We start from the raw sequence: 15,030 nt of genomic DNA, 5'->3' as shown, positions 1-15,030 counted from the left end.
GCCTCCCTGCGACAGAGCACACGCACCACCGCAGGCGGGCACACACACCTGCTGGCATTTCCTTGGGCGAGGAACCGGGTCACGGGGTCGTGGACGCCGAGCGGGAGGCCCGGGGAGCGGGCTGCTCAGTCTGGGTCTGAGCACCCGGGAACTGGTGGTTTGAGTCCCTTCTGAGGGCGGGGGAGGAGATGGCCGGCTCCTCAGCGAGGTGCGGACGGGGCGAGTTCCCTCGCCTTCTGTGCAGGTCAGACGCTCAGTGGGCTGGACGAGGCGCACCCACCGCGGGGAGGGCGGCCTGCTTCGCGGAGCCACCGCCCTGGACGCGGATCTCACCTGGAAGCACCCGGCAGCCGCCCCCACGAGCAATGCTCCTTCCGGGCCCCCGGTGGCCGGCAGGCTGACCCCACGGCCACCGCGCCTCTGCGCCTACGCCAGGCCGCACCCGCGCTCCTGCCCAGGTCCCCGCCCCAGCCCGCACGGGGCACTCCAGGCAAGCTTCCCCTCCAACAGCAGGCCCCGGCCCCGCCACCACCGTCCACCGAGCTCTTTGTGATGGGCAGCGTCCGCGCACCGCAGCGTCGCGTGGCTCCCTGTCCCTGCGCGGGGGCGACTCCCCGCCCGGGCACACGGCGTGTCGCGCGGGTGCCCCCGCCCTGCAGACCCTGGTTTCTGAAGCCGCTAGGGCGGCACCTATCCTCTCGCCTCCGCTGAGGTCGTTCCGTGCATTGCTGCAGCGGTTCCGGTTCCCTCGTCCCGGGCTGGACCTCTTCCTGGGAACCCCCAACCTCCTAAATGATTTTTTTAAAATTGGCGTATATTAAGGTTATCAAGGTCCACACCTCTGCTGGAAGGTTGACTGGGTTGTGACAAATGCTTCGTGTCGTGTACCCACCACTTTGGTGTCATACAGAACAGGTTCAGTGCCCTAAAACCCCCTGTGCTCTGCCTACCCGACCTGCCCCCACGCCAGCCCCACACTGGCAACCGCAGCCTGTTTACTGTCTCTGCAGTTTCGCTATTTCCAGAATGGTGCGCAGGGGGACTCACCCAACAGGCAGCCTTTTCAGACTGGCTTCTGTCGCTTAGCCATATGCATTTAGAGTTCATCTAAGCCTTTTTGTGGCTTGATCACTCAAAATTAATTAATTTGTGTCACTGAATATTATTCCGTTGTATGGATATACCAGGACTTGTTTTATCTGCTCGCCTGCTGAAGAACATCTTGGCTGCCTCCAGTTCAGGCAGTTATAAATAAAGCCGCTCTAAGTATTTACATACAGGTTTCTGTGTGGACATAAGTTTTCAGATCAGTTGGGTAAATACCTAGGAACTCAACTGCGGATCATATGGTGGGTCTTCTGTTGAGCTTTGTAAGGAACTGCCAGGCTGCCTTCCAAAGTGGCTGCACTGTTTTGCATTCCCACCAACAATGAGTGAAAACTCCTGTTGCTCTACATTCTCAGTAGCAATTAGTATTGTTGATTTTTTTGAATCTGGCCATTCTAACAGGCGGATAGTGGTATTTCCTCGTGTGATCTGCCGTTCCCTAATGGTAAATGACATGGAGTACCTTTCCATATACAAATATCACCATTTGTTGATATTTCTTAGTGAAGTGTTTGTTCAGACCTTTCCCCCATTTTTAAATTGGATTGTTTATTTTCTAATTGTTAATTTTTAAGAGTTTTTTTGTAGGTTCTGGACACAAGTCCTTTATCCAATGTGTGTTCTGCAAAGGTTTTCTCCCAGTTTGTGGCTTTTCATTCTCTTAATGGTGTCTTTTGCAGGGTTGGTGTTTTTAATTTTAAAAAGTCTAACATTGGTTTTTTTTCTTTTATAGACTGTGCTTTTGGTTGTTTAACAGAAAAACTCATCATCAAACTGAAGGTCGCATAGGGTCTGTGTTTTCTTCTAGAAGTCTTATAGTTTTGAGGCTTACTTTAGGCCTAAGATCCATTTGATGAGGTCATTTTGGTGAAAAGTGTCTTTAGTCTGTGACTAGATTCATTTAAAAACATTTGTATATGGATGTCCAACTGTTCCACACAATCTGTTGCCAAGATCGTGCTGCCTCTGTTGGACTGCCCTCCCCCTTTGTCAAAGCTCAGCTGACAGTATTCGTGTGGCTCTACTACTGGGCCCTCTGTTCTGTTCCATCGATCTATGTATCTGTTCTTTTACCAACATCATGCTGTCTGATTGCTTCAGCCTTATAGTAAATTTTGAAATTGGGTAATGTGAGTCCCCTATAAAATTGTTTACTGGGATTCTGATTGGATTGCATTAACTTTATAGATCACATTTGAAAGAACTGATATCGTAACGATATTGAGTCTTCCTATCCATGGACATAAAATATCTCTACATTTATTTAGATCTTTTTTGACATATTTCATCAGAATATTGTAGTTTTCAACATATAGATCCTATATATACTTTGCTAGATTTATACCTAAGTATTTCATTTTTGGGGGTTCTGTTGTAACTGATATTGTTTTCTTAATTTCAGATTTCAAGTGTTCATTGCTGATATACAGAGAAGCATTTGACTTTTATATATTAACCTTGTATCTTGTGACCTTGGCTATACTTGCTCTTGCTCATTAGTTCCAGGAGATAGATGATAGATAGAAAAATGGATGGATGGATAGATAGACTTATACATACATTGATTTTTGAATATAGAAATATACCTGGAATAAATCCCACTTGGGCATAGTGTATAATTACTTTTATATATTGTTGCATTTGATTTTATAATATTTTGTTGATGAGTTTTGCATCTGTATTCCTGAGAGTTACTGGTTTTTAGTTTTCTTTTCCTTTAGTGGCTTTATCTGTTTTGGGATTAGGGTAATGCTGGTCTTACAGAATGAATTTGGAATTATTTCCTCTGCTTCTTTCTCCCATGACAGATTGTAGAGAACTGGTATCTTTTATTCCCTACAAGTTTGGTAGAGTTCACCAGTGAAGCCATCTGCGCCTAGTCCTTTCTTGTTTTGTGGGTTATTACTTTATCATTTCACTTTCTTTAACAGATATAATCCTATTCAGGTTATCTATGTTTCCTTGTGGGAGTAGCACTTTGTATTATTCAAGGAATTGGTCTGTTTCACCTTATATGCTCGAACATGTGGATGGAGAGCTATTTATAGTGTTCCTTTATGATCCCTTAGTGTCCATGGGATCTGTGGTGAAGTCCCCACTTTCATTGCTGATGTTGATAATTCATCTCTCTTTTTTCTTGGTTAGCCTGGCTGGAGATGTATGAATGTTATTGATCTTTCCAAAGAACCAGCTTTTGTTTTTGTTGATTTTCTCCATTGCTTTCTTGTTTTCAATTTAATTAATATCTGCTTGAATTTTTATTATTTCTTTTCTTCTCTTTGCTTTGGTCTTAAATTGCTTTTCTATTTCTAGTTTCCTAAGATGAAAGCTTAGATTATTTATTTTAGATCTTGCTTCTTTTCTAACATATACATTTAATACTATAAATTTCCCTCTGAACACTGCCTTTGCTACATCCCACAAGTTTGATAATTGTCATTTTCACTTCCATTTAGTCCAAAATATCTTTAAATGTCCCCTAGGACTTCTTGGGCCCAGTTGTTATTTAGAAGTGTGTTGTTTGACTTCCAGATATCTGATGATTTTCTAGCTCTTTTATTCTGTTATTGATTTCGAGTTTAATTCCATCATATTCTGAGAACATATTCTGAGATTTCTATTATTTCAAATTTTTTACAATGTGTCTTATGGCCCAGAATGTGCCCTGTCTTGGTGAATGCGAGAAGAATGTGTATTCTGCTATTGTTGGACAGAGTACTTTAAAGGTGTCAATTGATCATTGATAAAAGAAACGATTTCCTTACTGGTTTTCCGCCTGCTTGATCTATCAGTTACTGAGGACGGGTGTTGAAATCTCAACTGTAATTGGGGGTTTGTCTGATTCCATTGCCGTTCTGTTGGCTTCTCCCTCACCTCCATCAGCTCTGTTGTTTAGGAGGCACGTCAGGATCTCATGAGCTTAAGGCCACAGCAGCTACGGGGAAGCTCGGTGAAGTCGCCCAGCCCCTGTGGCTTCCCAATCGCCAGGAAGTCCTATTCTTGGCTGTCGGCCAGTGACTGTTTACAAGACTGTGCAAAACGGTGGCAGCTAGGAGTCTGCCAGTGGACTTAGTTTCTTTTCCCCAATAACCCACCCTCACTCCAGTCTCACAGGGACTTGTCTAGCGTCAGGCTTGGCCAGGTGACTTGCCCTGGCTGATGGAGTGAGTGGAGACAGAAACTTTAAGAGCTAGCCTTCTCTGCCGTGAGAACGAACAGTCCTGCTAAGAGAGATCCCTCCAGCCTGAATCCTGATGCGTGGAAAATGCCCAAACCAACCCGCAGTCAACACTAGCCTGAGTGAGAAACTTCTGTTGCAAACTGTTCCGACTTGGAGATCGCTGCCACCACAGCGCAGCCTGCTGCGAGCTGACGGACAGAGAGAATGGCACCTTGAGCTCAGGCTCCGCCACGCACAGACCTCAGATCTGTGGCATTGATCGGCCTTGGGGTGGGGGTGGGGGGAGCAAGGGGTCTGTGATTTGAGCAGTGGTGAAATATTTGGCAAAACTGTCCCCTGTGATGTCTTGGAAGGCAGAAAATACAGAAGGTTGTGGATTTAGGTAGAGAGGTTTGGGAAACAAAATGCTACTGGTGTGTCTTGATTGGATATGAGATTAGGTTCCACAGGAAAGAGAAGACTTCAGAGAGAAACTGGTTTGCAAAAGTGTTGAAGGAAGCAATTATTTCTTATCTCTGACCAATAAAAGATAAAACTAGAAATGTTTCACTACCCAGAGGCCAAGACACAGGCTGGTGGCAAGGACAAGATCAAGAGGTGGCCACCAGGCCTTTTGTTATGACCTCTGCATAGACTATGGTGGCAGTCCAGGACATCTTTTTATAGGCAAAGCTTTTCAAGAAGAGAGATTGAAGGCTCTGCTCTTCTGACGAAGCCTACAAAGTTCAAGATAGTTGTCAGTACATCCAGAGAGTGAGGTGTATCTCCAGAAAAGCCATGGGCTTGGAGATGGGCACAGAAACAGCCTGGAATCAAACAGTCACAAAGCCAGTGCTGAGGGCTTGGGCAGTCAGCTTCAACTAACAGGGACTGGGAAGGTGTCAGACTGGAGACTGCCTCTGGGTGTCATTAGCATGGATCCCACAAGGAATAAGGCCTGTGCAGCAGACCACAGCTGGCCTACCACCTACACAACACATGGGCAAGAAATAAAGTTCCGTGGTGTCAGGCTCTGAGATTCTGGGGATACTTGTTACCACAGCATCATCTAGCATCAGCTGACTGGTACAGACCCTGCCCTCACTTTTCTCTTAGAGGCCATCACTGACCTCTAAGTGGGCAGGTGCGGAGGGCTCCTCTCTTCTCCTCCTGCCTCCTCTCGGGTTGGTCATGCTGCTGTGGCCTTGCAAGTATGTCTGTACCTCTCTCTGCTGAATCTGCATTTAACATATTTTTAACAAGGGGAGAAATTGTTTAAAGAAGAGCAAGGACCAGAGAAGACCCTTGCTGGGTGAACACCCTCTTGGTGTCCCGGGAGGCCTGCACAGCATGGGTGATGTGAGCGGCCCTCCTGGGATCCCAGGTGTTCTTGGCACCCACATTCTTTCTGCTTTAATGAACTACTCTAAGTCTTCAGTTAGAGGTTTTGTGCATTTGTGCATTGAATATGCATCTTTTAAAATACTTTACAAATTTGAGGGCTTCTCACATATTATTCCAGTCCTCCAGCTATCAGAGCAATTGGCATATCATATAGATTAAGGAAAAATTACTTTGGGAGGAGAAGGAAGTGGAAGATCAAACGCTTATCTGTACAAATAAATTCAGTGCAATCCACAATTAAGCAGCATTTGACATTTAAAAAATATTTGATCCATGTTTTGGCTTCCAGAGCTGCTTAAGGGAGCTGTGATGTGCAAATTACATTCAAATCAGGGTTAAATATAGTTCTCAGAGAAAAATTGTATGATTTAAATTGCCTAATTATTTTGGGGAAAAATCTGTTCTCCAATAATTAAGAGAATGAGAATGTTTGGTGTTTTGGGGACAGAGACAGAGAGACAGAGATAGACAGACAGACAGATTAGATATAGCTATTTCTCACCTTGGAGGCCTGGGGGAATTGTGTCTACACAGGCCTTGGGGTTGGGATGGGGACACCCAGGTGGGAGGCCCAGGCAGGGGAGGGGTCTTCCAGACCTGGCTACAGCCCAACCTTCTGGTCGGTGGCCAGGCAGCCATGAGCGCTTAGGAACCAAAGTTGGCAGCGTGGGTGCCAAACCAGGGGGACGGCAGCCGTGCCAGGCAGAGAGCAGGCGCCAGATCTGCCTGGCAGGGCCGGCCAGCATATGGGAGCACCCAGGCTGTGGCCAGATGCCTTGGGAGGGGGACTTGGCAGTGCTGAGTGCCAGCAATCTGTTAATTAGGTGATATTTCTTAAAAGTCACACAGAGGGAGGGGCGTAGATGGCAGTGTGCCTTCAGGAAAACTCAAATCATGGCAGTCCCCCTTCCAGGCCAAAGGAATGAGGGGGTGGGGGACGCTGGTCAGAGCTCAGCAGGCCCAGCTGAGGCAGCCTCCGAGCCCGCCTGGGCAGGGGGTATGAGGCCTGGGCCCCTGCAGAGGGGCTCTGAGGCCCTGAGTCCTTGCCATGAAGTCGAGGATACTCGCACCAGCTCGTCCACTGAGGGTGACCACAGGCAGGGCTGTTAGGAGTCCATCTGGAGCCAGAACCCTGGCCCTGGCACTGCTGTGTGGCTGAACAGTGACTGAACATCTCTGAGCCTTGGTCTCCACGGCAAATGGTGGGTGGGCATGGACGCAGGGTGTGGGCTGTGGGGGATCACTTTAACGGGGTGCTGCTTCTCTGGCAGGTCACCACGTGTCTGGCACACAGCAGACGCCCTCTCCATCACCCCAAAAATCTCTACTGAGACCTGACTGAGACGCTAGGCACCCTCTGAGACGCTAGGCACCCTCAAAGCATGGAGCAGAGGTCCCTGCTTCCCTGGTGCAGGCTCAGATGGTGACAAAGAGTGGGATTGTGCAGGGAGGGGCCCCGGAGGAGCCCCGGGGGGGCGCAGGGAGGGCCTGGGGGTCTGCGAAGGGCCCGGGGCTAAGGAGCACCCAAGGGTGGGGAAAGGCGTTCCGGGCAGAGGGTGGGGAGCAGGACTGCTGTATTCAGGGAATGGCACTGGGAGGCTGCAGCCAGCCTGCTGTGGGGGCCACGTGAGGACCCTGGAAGCTCTGCGGAGAACAGGGGCCCATGGAGGGCTGAGCTGCCACCTGTGCCATCTGACCTGACGGAATGGGGCTGGGGTGGAGGCGGGCGGCAGGGCCGGTGGAGGGTGGGAGCGGTGGAGGGGCAAGCAGGTGTATGTGTGGATTGGCATGTGCGTGTGGGTGTGCCTACTGAGCTGATTTCCTGACTGCAGTGGGTGAGCAGTGCATGCTGCCCCTACCCCATCGCTGGGGGCTGGAGTGACCCCCTAAGAGATTGCATGTGGAGGTGGGGCCTGCAGGGCAGGGCGTGCACCATGGCGCTCTGCACCCCATGAGCTGTGGGGTCCCTTATCAGAACGATGGGCTGGGCACGCACTGGACACACCCACTGGTGGCAGGCACTGGGCCTCCGGCCGTCGGGCGGCAGCGGGCGCAGGAGGCCTTGAAGCCCTGGAAGGTGGCTCCGGCCCAGCCGGCCCCCTGAAACCTGGCTGAGAGCTGGCCCCCACCGGCCTAGCCCCAGGACGGGCACAGGCTACTGGCTTCAGCCTGCACGGGCTCTCCCACGGCACCAGCCCATGTGCAGGCTGACCAGGCCAAACTGTGTGGGTGCGCAGCGGGTCCCAGGCCTGGCTGTGAACATACTCAGTTTGAATTCGGTGCCCTTCCAGGAAGTCCTGAGCCACCTTTTTGTCAGGCCTGAAGCCTGGCTGCAGCCATGCATGCATGCCTCCCAGTTCCTGGGAAAAAGCTCTGGAGGTGACCTTGGCCTCCAGCTCCTCCCAGGCACCCTCGTCATTCACAGGAGAGAAAGCAGGTGGCGGGGAGGGGCAGGCGGGGCGCCACGCGGGCAGCTGGCATTGGGTCACATGGTTAGGTCAGAGCACGCCGTGAGCCACTGGTCTTATAAACTTCCAATGGTAATTGAATCCGGGCAGGTGTCCTTGACAGGGGTCGTTAAACGCAACAGCAAGAGGGGGCTTGGGTTTATGGCTCCCTGTCCCCAGCTTCTCTCGGGAAAGGCAAGGCTGAGCATCTGCTGAGGCTGCACGGGGGCAGGGGGATGGACGCAGTGACCTCCACACAGGGAGGCCTTGAGGGCAGTCGGCGGGCTCCAGGAGGGCATTGGCCGCTGCTGGCATGGGGATGCCATGCTGACTTGGAGCCCGTGCCCACCTCTGATGCCCCAGGCTGGCAAGGGAGGAGGGGACCACGGCACAGACCTTCTGGGTGCTATGATAGCGTGGGGCAGCGCTGAGCCTGCAGTGGACAGCAGGGGCCTCTGTGGGCAGCGGGGCTGGACCTGAGGCTGGAGGGTTGGGACGTCTGCTGCCCACCGGGCAGAGGGTGACATGGGGTGGGGCAGGTAGGAACTCAGGCTGCCCCAGGCAGGACTGGGGGGTCCTTGGGAAAGCCTGCCATGCCTGCCTCAAGAGCTTCCCGGCAGAGCTGGTGAGGGGTGTGGGGGCGGCCACTGGGCACGCCTGGCTGGGACCGGGGGTCAGGGTTGGTGAATTATTCAGAGTTGCCAAAGGTGTTGAGTTGGAAGCCAACTAAAAAGCTCTCTGCAGTGCCGCACTGTGACGGATCATAACCCCAACCGCACTTGCTCCACACAGCGTCCTCAGGTGCAGAACGCCCCATAGCAGGCTGCCGACGCCCGTTGTCTGAGGGCGGCCTGCCCAGGGGTGGCCTGCCCAGGGGCACCCTTCTGTGGTGCTCCCCAGGGCTGGTCGCCAGCTTGGACGTCCCGCCCGGCTGCGGGTGCGGCAGGGATGCAGCTGTGTGGCTCCTAACGAGAGGGGCAAGGGCCACACAGGCTGTGCTGTCAGGTGTTCTGGCTCCTGGGCCTCGTGCGGAGTGACAGCGAGTGGTGGTGTGGAAAGTCAGGTGACTTTGCTGGCCAAAGAGACAGGTTGGCAACCTCAGCTGTTGCTGTAGCCGTTGCTTATCTGCAGGTCTGGGAAACTTCTAGTGCCAAAGCCCCCAGCAATCAGAGTCGCCCACCACATGGGGTGGGGGATGGCGTCGGGCCTACAGAGGAAGGGAGGGAACCGAGAGGAGTAACATGGTGGGAGGCCTGGCCGTGGTTCTGGTGACATCGCCATGTACCTACTGTGTACGACTTTGTGCCAGGCACCAAGGCTTCGGTGTAAGAGGCACCCCATCCCAGCCTGGGGAGACCTGTGGAAAAGGGGTACTTTGCGTCGGCCAGCCTGGCTCAGCTTCAGCCAGAGCTCCAGGTATGGCATCTCTCCTCCCTGGCCTGAGTCAGGCCGGTGTCCTGGCCATGGGTGTCCCCAGCTTGCACCCTTTGTGAGGGTCCCATCAGGTCTAGGGATCTCCAGGACAATCACTTCAGCACCGTGATCATGAGGCTGTGTCCCCTGGGGCCAGCTGTGGGCCTGCGTCCTGCTCCTGTCTCCGCTGGCTGGGCCTCCAGTCTTCCTGGGCCTTGGCTTCCTCATCTGAAGAATGGGGTTGCAACGGTGGCCTCGATGGGCCATTGGGAGGGTGCAGTGAGCTTGTCACACGGCACAGAGCACGGGCTCCCAGCGGACCGCAGTCCCCTGAGCTCCATGTCCTGGAGGCCACACGCAGTGCTCCGTCACCTCAGCCCCGTCAAAGGGCAGGACTTGGGTGGTTGGGGGAGGGTGGGCCCCAGGGTCACTGATGGTGGAGCCGCAGGACCTGGAGTCACCCAGTCACCCCTCTGCTCCGACAGATCTGGCCCAGAGGCCCATCGGTGCTCACCTGAAGCCTCCGGCCTGGCCAGTGCCCCGTCTACCACAGGAGACTGGGAGGGTGCACACAGGCTGTGGACAGCTCTCCAAGTACAGGGCGGGGATTTGCTGTCTCCTGGGCGTGCCTGAGAAGCCCCAGGCCTGGCATAGCAGCGGGAGGCGAGGCGGTGCCCCTCCTTCCCAGGTAGGTCAGCTGCTGGCGTGGCTCCTGCTCTGTGTGTGCAGGGCAGGGCCATTCATCATGAGGCTGGAGAACCCCGTGCGCAGCCCCTCCCTCAAGGCCACGGGCAGGGCTGCGGCCACGGCTGGTGTCTGGTGCCTCCTTAGGCCCCACAGTCTGGCCACAAGGGCGGCAGGCTGAGCGAAGGAGCCCAGGATGTCCTGTGCAGGACCCAGGAGCGCCTGCTGTCTGGGAGGAAGGCAGACTGGCAGCCGCTCCTGCTGACTGGAGCCTGCAAGCTGTAATTTGATACCATCTCAGCACAAACAAGGCCTGATTTCTGCAGACTAGATGGCTGCTGTCAGTGCAGCAGGGCACGGGCCATTAGGCACGCACAGGGTCTTTGTCTCCTGGCTGGGAGGTGTGGGTTGATTCTTCAGTCCTCATTTGACCAAATTGTCCAGACACAATGGGGGCGGCTGCAGAAAAGGGGGGAGGTATGCAGGGACCACATCTGGAAAAACCGCTCTCCCCCACGCGGTCCTGACCCCAGCTTGCCCAGCACAGAGGCCACTTGGACAGCAGGCTGGGAGGCGAGATCCGTGCCTGTCCTGACGGGACAGTGGGGCCGTGAGGAAGGCTGCTGTCCCTGGGGATTGTGGGACACCATGCACCAGTGGGTCCCGGCAGGCGAGAGGGCCCGGAGGGGTCTGCGGAGGGCACAGGAGAGCTGTGCGCTGGTGTCTCGGCACCTGGCACGCAGGAGCAGAGTCTTGCTGGTGGCACGTTCCCACGGGTCTTCCTGGTGGGGGGGTCACTGTGTTTTGTGTGGTGACGTGGGGCCCCAGGTCTTTCAGGCATCTCACCCTGGGGGCCTCATTTCTGCCAGTGAGGGGAAGGGGGAGCACTGGGGGTCCCAGGTTCAGCCACCCCTCAGTGCAAGGAGCAGGGGGGGTGGACAGGCCACAAAGCCAGAGCGCCGGGCAGCCTGGGCAGCCTGGGCATCCTCTGATGCCCAGGGCTGATGGAGGGAAGAGGAACACGAGAAAGTCTGCAGTGTGAGGCCACAGAAAAGCAAAGCCACGTACCCACAAACACATGCGTGCAAGTGCATAGAGAATGTTCTGGAATGCTACAGTCACCCTGGGGAGGCCACTTGGACTGAAAGGGGGACAAGGGCAGCGTCTCTGCCTGTTTGGTTTGGATTTTCAAGATACATATCTACTCACAGATGACTTGCATAATTAAAAAAAAAACCGGAACAGATTCCTTGGGAGGTTGGGGTAAGGAACTGTGAGACAGAAACAAGCCGTGTTGGGGGTGTTCGCCCAGCTGCCCCTCGGGTCCTCTCTTGGGCTCCCGGGCAGGGCAGGGCCCCACGCCCCCATGCCCAGGCTGGCTTCCCTGTCTGGGGCCCACATGCAGCAGGAGGTGGGCAGGGCCCTCGGGGATGCGTGGATGGGTGAGCCCCCTGGCCTGGGGTCACATTGGATACCCCAGTGTGAGGCACTGACAGTGTGGGCTCTGGGCCTTGGGGCGAGGTTCTGGAACCCCCAAAGGGGCCTTGGGAGTGAAGGTGTCTTCTGGACAAGAAGTCCAGGGCAGCTCGGTGACTTTTATAAAATTTGAAAAATCCAAAATAAGCACAAGGAAAAATAGTCAGGCTATTACCATATCCCCTGAGATGCCCATGAACAGGTTGGTGTCCAAGGTTTTGGGGTATTTTCTGCGAATGAGTTCATATTATTAATTCTTATGAATTGTTATGAATTTAGAATGTGCTACATACACTGCATTTTAAATCTTCAAGATCTTTTATATAAATACATGCCAAAAATAATGTCTAATGCTTGTCTAGGGTTCTCTTATTTGGATCACCACCAGGGGTGACCTCCTGTTCCTGGGGGGACATTTGAGGCACTGCCAAGTCTCCCCAGCTCAGACGGTGTCCCCTGTCACCACCCTGAGCGGCATCTCCCCATCACAGCACTCAGCCGCCCCCTCCTTTCTGCTGCCTCTCCTAGACACATTTCTGCCTCAGGACCTTTGCCTGTCCCAGGAGCTTGGACGGGACTGTTCCCTCCCCCCCACAGTATTCCTGTAATTGCTCTGCCACTTTGCTGGGGTCTCTGCTCAGTCGCCCCCTTGTCAGAGAGTCTCCCTGACCCCCAGCCTGCCTCGAGGCACCCTGTCCTGCCCACAGGTCAGTTTCCATTCCCTGACCCCCATTTCCCCTCTTTTTCAGCATTTTGTGTCATCTGGACGTGCATTTCCTCCGCTTCCTTGCTGACTCTCTCCCCTGCGGAAAGCGAGTCCCCCAGGGTCTGACCTCCTCAGCGCTGTCCACTCTGCACCCAGCACAGAGGGTGGCACTCTGGAAAGGCTCACTAAGGGGTGCATAGGTCTTCCTCGATCCCTTGTCTACTTGCCCCCAAATCTATCCTCGGAAGCAGCCCCGGAGAGCCGGGTGGCACACACACGTGCGCCCGGGGAAGGCAGCCCCGCGCTTGCCACCCCAGCCGCCGGCCTGCGGGCAAGGACCCTCGTGGGGCTGCGCGGCCGCTCCCCATGTTTCGTGGACGTTTGTCCTCCTTTGGTGAATTGCCACTTTCACCTTTTTGCCCATTTTTCTGCCCAGATGCCCCCTTTCCTCCCTGATTCCTGAGTTCTCAGGACGGCGTGCGCTCCCCTTTGCGGCGGGAGTGTTACAGGCCCCAGGGACCCAGGAGGAGGTGGTCCTGGCGGGGGGCGGCCCACGGCCCGCCCCCTGCAGGGCTCCGTGCGCCCAGGGGCATCGCACCGCTTTTCGGAGAACGCCACCTCTCTCCTGCAGGGCGCCCGGGGGCCTGTGCCTTCCTAACGGGGGTTCCTTTAGCCTTTTATTTGCCGATACTTGGTGTTTGCCCAGAGCCTTCACACAGCGCCCCAGCTCGCTTTGTCATCCACCCAACGGGGCAGGAAAGGCCCCTGCTTCCAGCCGCCCCCACAGGGTGTCCTCCCGCCTGGCCGGCGCCCCCAGGCCTCGCCGCAGGGCCCCTCGGGCGGTGACAGACGCCCACCACCCGAAGGTGCGGAACCTCCCACGGTGCTGCCGCCCCCCTGGCCGGAGAGCCCCCCGCCGCCGGGAGGGCCTCGCCCCAAGCCGTGGTGGCCGGGAAAGGTCAGTCACAGGCACAGCGCCTAGCGAGCCCCCTGCGTGGGGCCGCCTCCCCAGACGCCCATTCCGAGTGTCAAGTATGAGTAAGTGTTAAAACCCCAACAACCCACCGGTCCCCCCGTGGGCGGGGCCTCGGGCAGGATCCTCCGGGACGGGCGGGAGGGGCCCAGCGGGAAGGAAGGAAGGGCGTGGAGGGGTGGGGGGTGGTGGACGGGGGGTGGGGGAGGGGGTGGCCCTGGCCCTGCTTCGAGGCAGGTTGCACCCGAGCTGCCCCCCCTGTCCTCCAGCGCCCAGAGGCCGCCCTGCTTCCAGAGGCTTCTCTTTAGGGGGAGGCTCTGAGCTTCCGGGCGGGGCTCATACCAAGGGGCTAGCGGCCAGCACCCCCTGCTTTATGCAGAGCCTTCTTGATGAGCCCACAAAGGCGCTCATTTCCGGCTGCCCCAGCAGAGAGGGCCTGTCTGGCGTCCCTAACCTCCCACCAGGGGCCGGGGTCCGCCGCGGTCACGCCCCTCCCCGGGGTCCCGACGGGAGCCCCCAGCTGGGGAATGTCCCGGCCAGGGTGCCAGGCTGTCCCTCTGACCCGATGACCCGGCTAGCCTGCTGCCCACGCAGGGGTGAGCTCTGGGCTCTCCGCATCTCAGACGAGGGTGGTGTTGGCTGGCTGCCCTGTTCTGGACCCACCCCGAGCAGATCCGTGTGCTCATGCATTTAAATCCCCCGCAGACGACGAGGGACTGGGCAGTCACACCCCTGGCTTCCGCGGACGCTCTCTGGGTGGAGGGGTCTGTGCTGGGGCCTGTCGGGGGGCTGCTCCCCGGCCCTGCTCCAGCCCACGAACAGCATGAGACACGCTTGCTCATGCGCTTTCACTGTGATTTGCCATCTTTCTGAAAACGGGGCTTTGTTCTACCCAGCATCTGTGGTTTTTGGTGGTTTCTGAAGCATTTAATAAATATCTGGCTTCCTGTTAAAACTGTCCAGTGTTCTTTTTAGGTTTTCTTATGGAAAGAGAATGGATATTTTTACCCCAACTCCTGGGAGCCCACAGACCAGGGTGGGCAGCGTGGGTGTCGCCCCCTGGCTGGCTGCCTGGGGCAGGCGTGAAGACCCCGGCCCGGAGCTCGGAGGGGCCAGGCCTGAGTCCCGGAGGCTGCAGCTTTTTCTCCTCAATAAATGACCTGGTGCATTATTTTGATTCTTTGAACAGAAAGTGGGCTGGGCTGGGCTGGGCCCCCACACATCGGCCCCAGTGTGAAGGTCATGCTCTGCAGAAACCCCAGCCAGTCAGGGAGGTGAGCGCAGGGAGCAGCCCGGGGGGCCGAGGCAGGTGGCTCGGGAGTGCTTTGTTCCCCGGGCCAGCTCCTCCGAGGCACGGGGCCCAGTGGCCAGGTCCTGGAAGCACAGGACTCAGTTTGAATCTTGAGCTTCTGTTTCCTTGTCTCTAAACTGTTCACAAAATACCCCAGCATTGCCAGGATTCAGTGCTGGGGCTTAGTAAAGGCCAGCAACGCTGTCGGAGAGCGCCAGCTGGTGCTACCTGTCTGGGTGAGTCCTGACAGGAAAAGCCGTTCCTGCTAACAGCCTGCAACCCAGGCCCTGGGGGTGGCTGGTGAAGGTCCTGGCCCTGGCCCCACCAGGCCCGGGGGTCTCAGCCCTCTCTTCCTACAAAGCGTCCTTC

The 15,030-nt window shown here is 55.5% G+C and overlaps 1 long non-coding RNA gene across 2 annotated transcripts in view; it reads left to right on the top strand.

Annotated features, from left to right (window-relative positions):
* LOC118910901 (uncharacterized) overlaps positions 1-12,584 on the top strand; it is a 33,594-nt gene extending 21,010 nt beyond the window's left edge. For both annotated transcript variants that reach the window (XR_005024233.2, XR_005024234.2), the window contains exon 3: positions 12,441-12,584. This is a non-coding gene — a long non-coding RNA (uncharacterized LOC118910901). The remainder of the gene's footprint in view (positions 1-12,440) is intronic.
* Positions 12,585-15,030: the final 2,446 nt, after the last annotated feature.

The sequence above is a fragment of the Manis pentadactyla genome, chromosome 11 (assembly GCF_030020395.1).
Source record: "Manis pentadactyla isolate mManPen7 chromosome 11, mManPen7.hap1, whole genome shotgun sequence".
Lineage (NCBI taxonomy): Eukaryota > Metazoa > Chordata > Mammalia > Pholidota > Manidae > Manis > Manis pentadactyla.
This window is presented reverse-complemented; position numbering and strand designations above follow the sequence as displayed.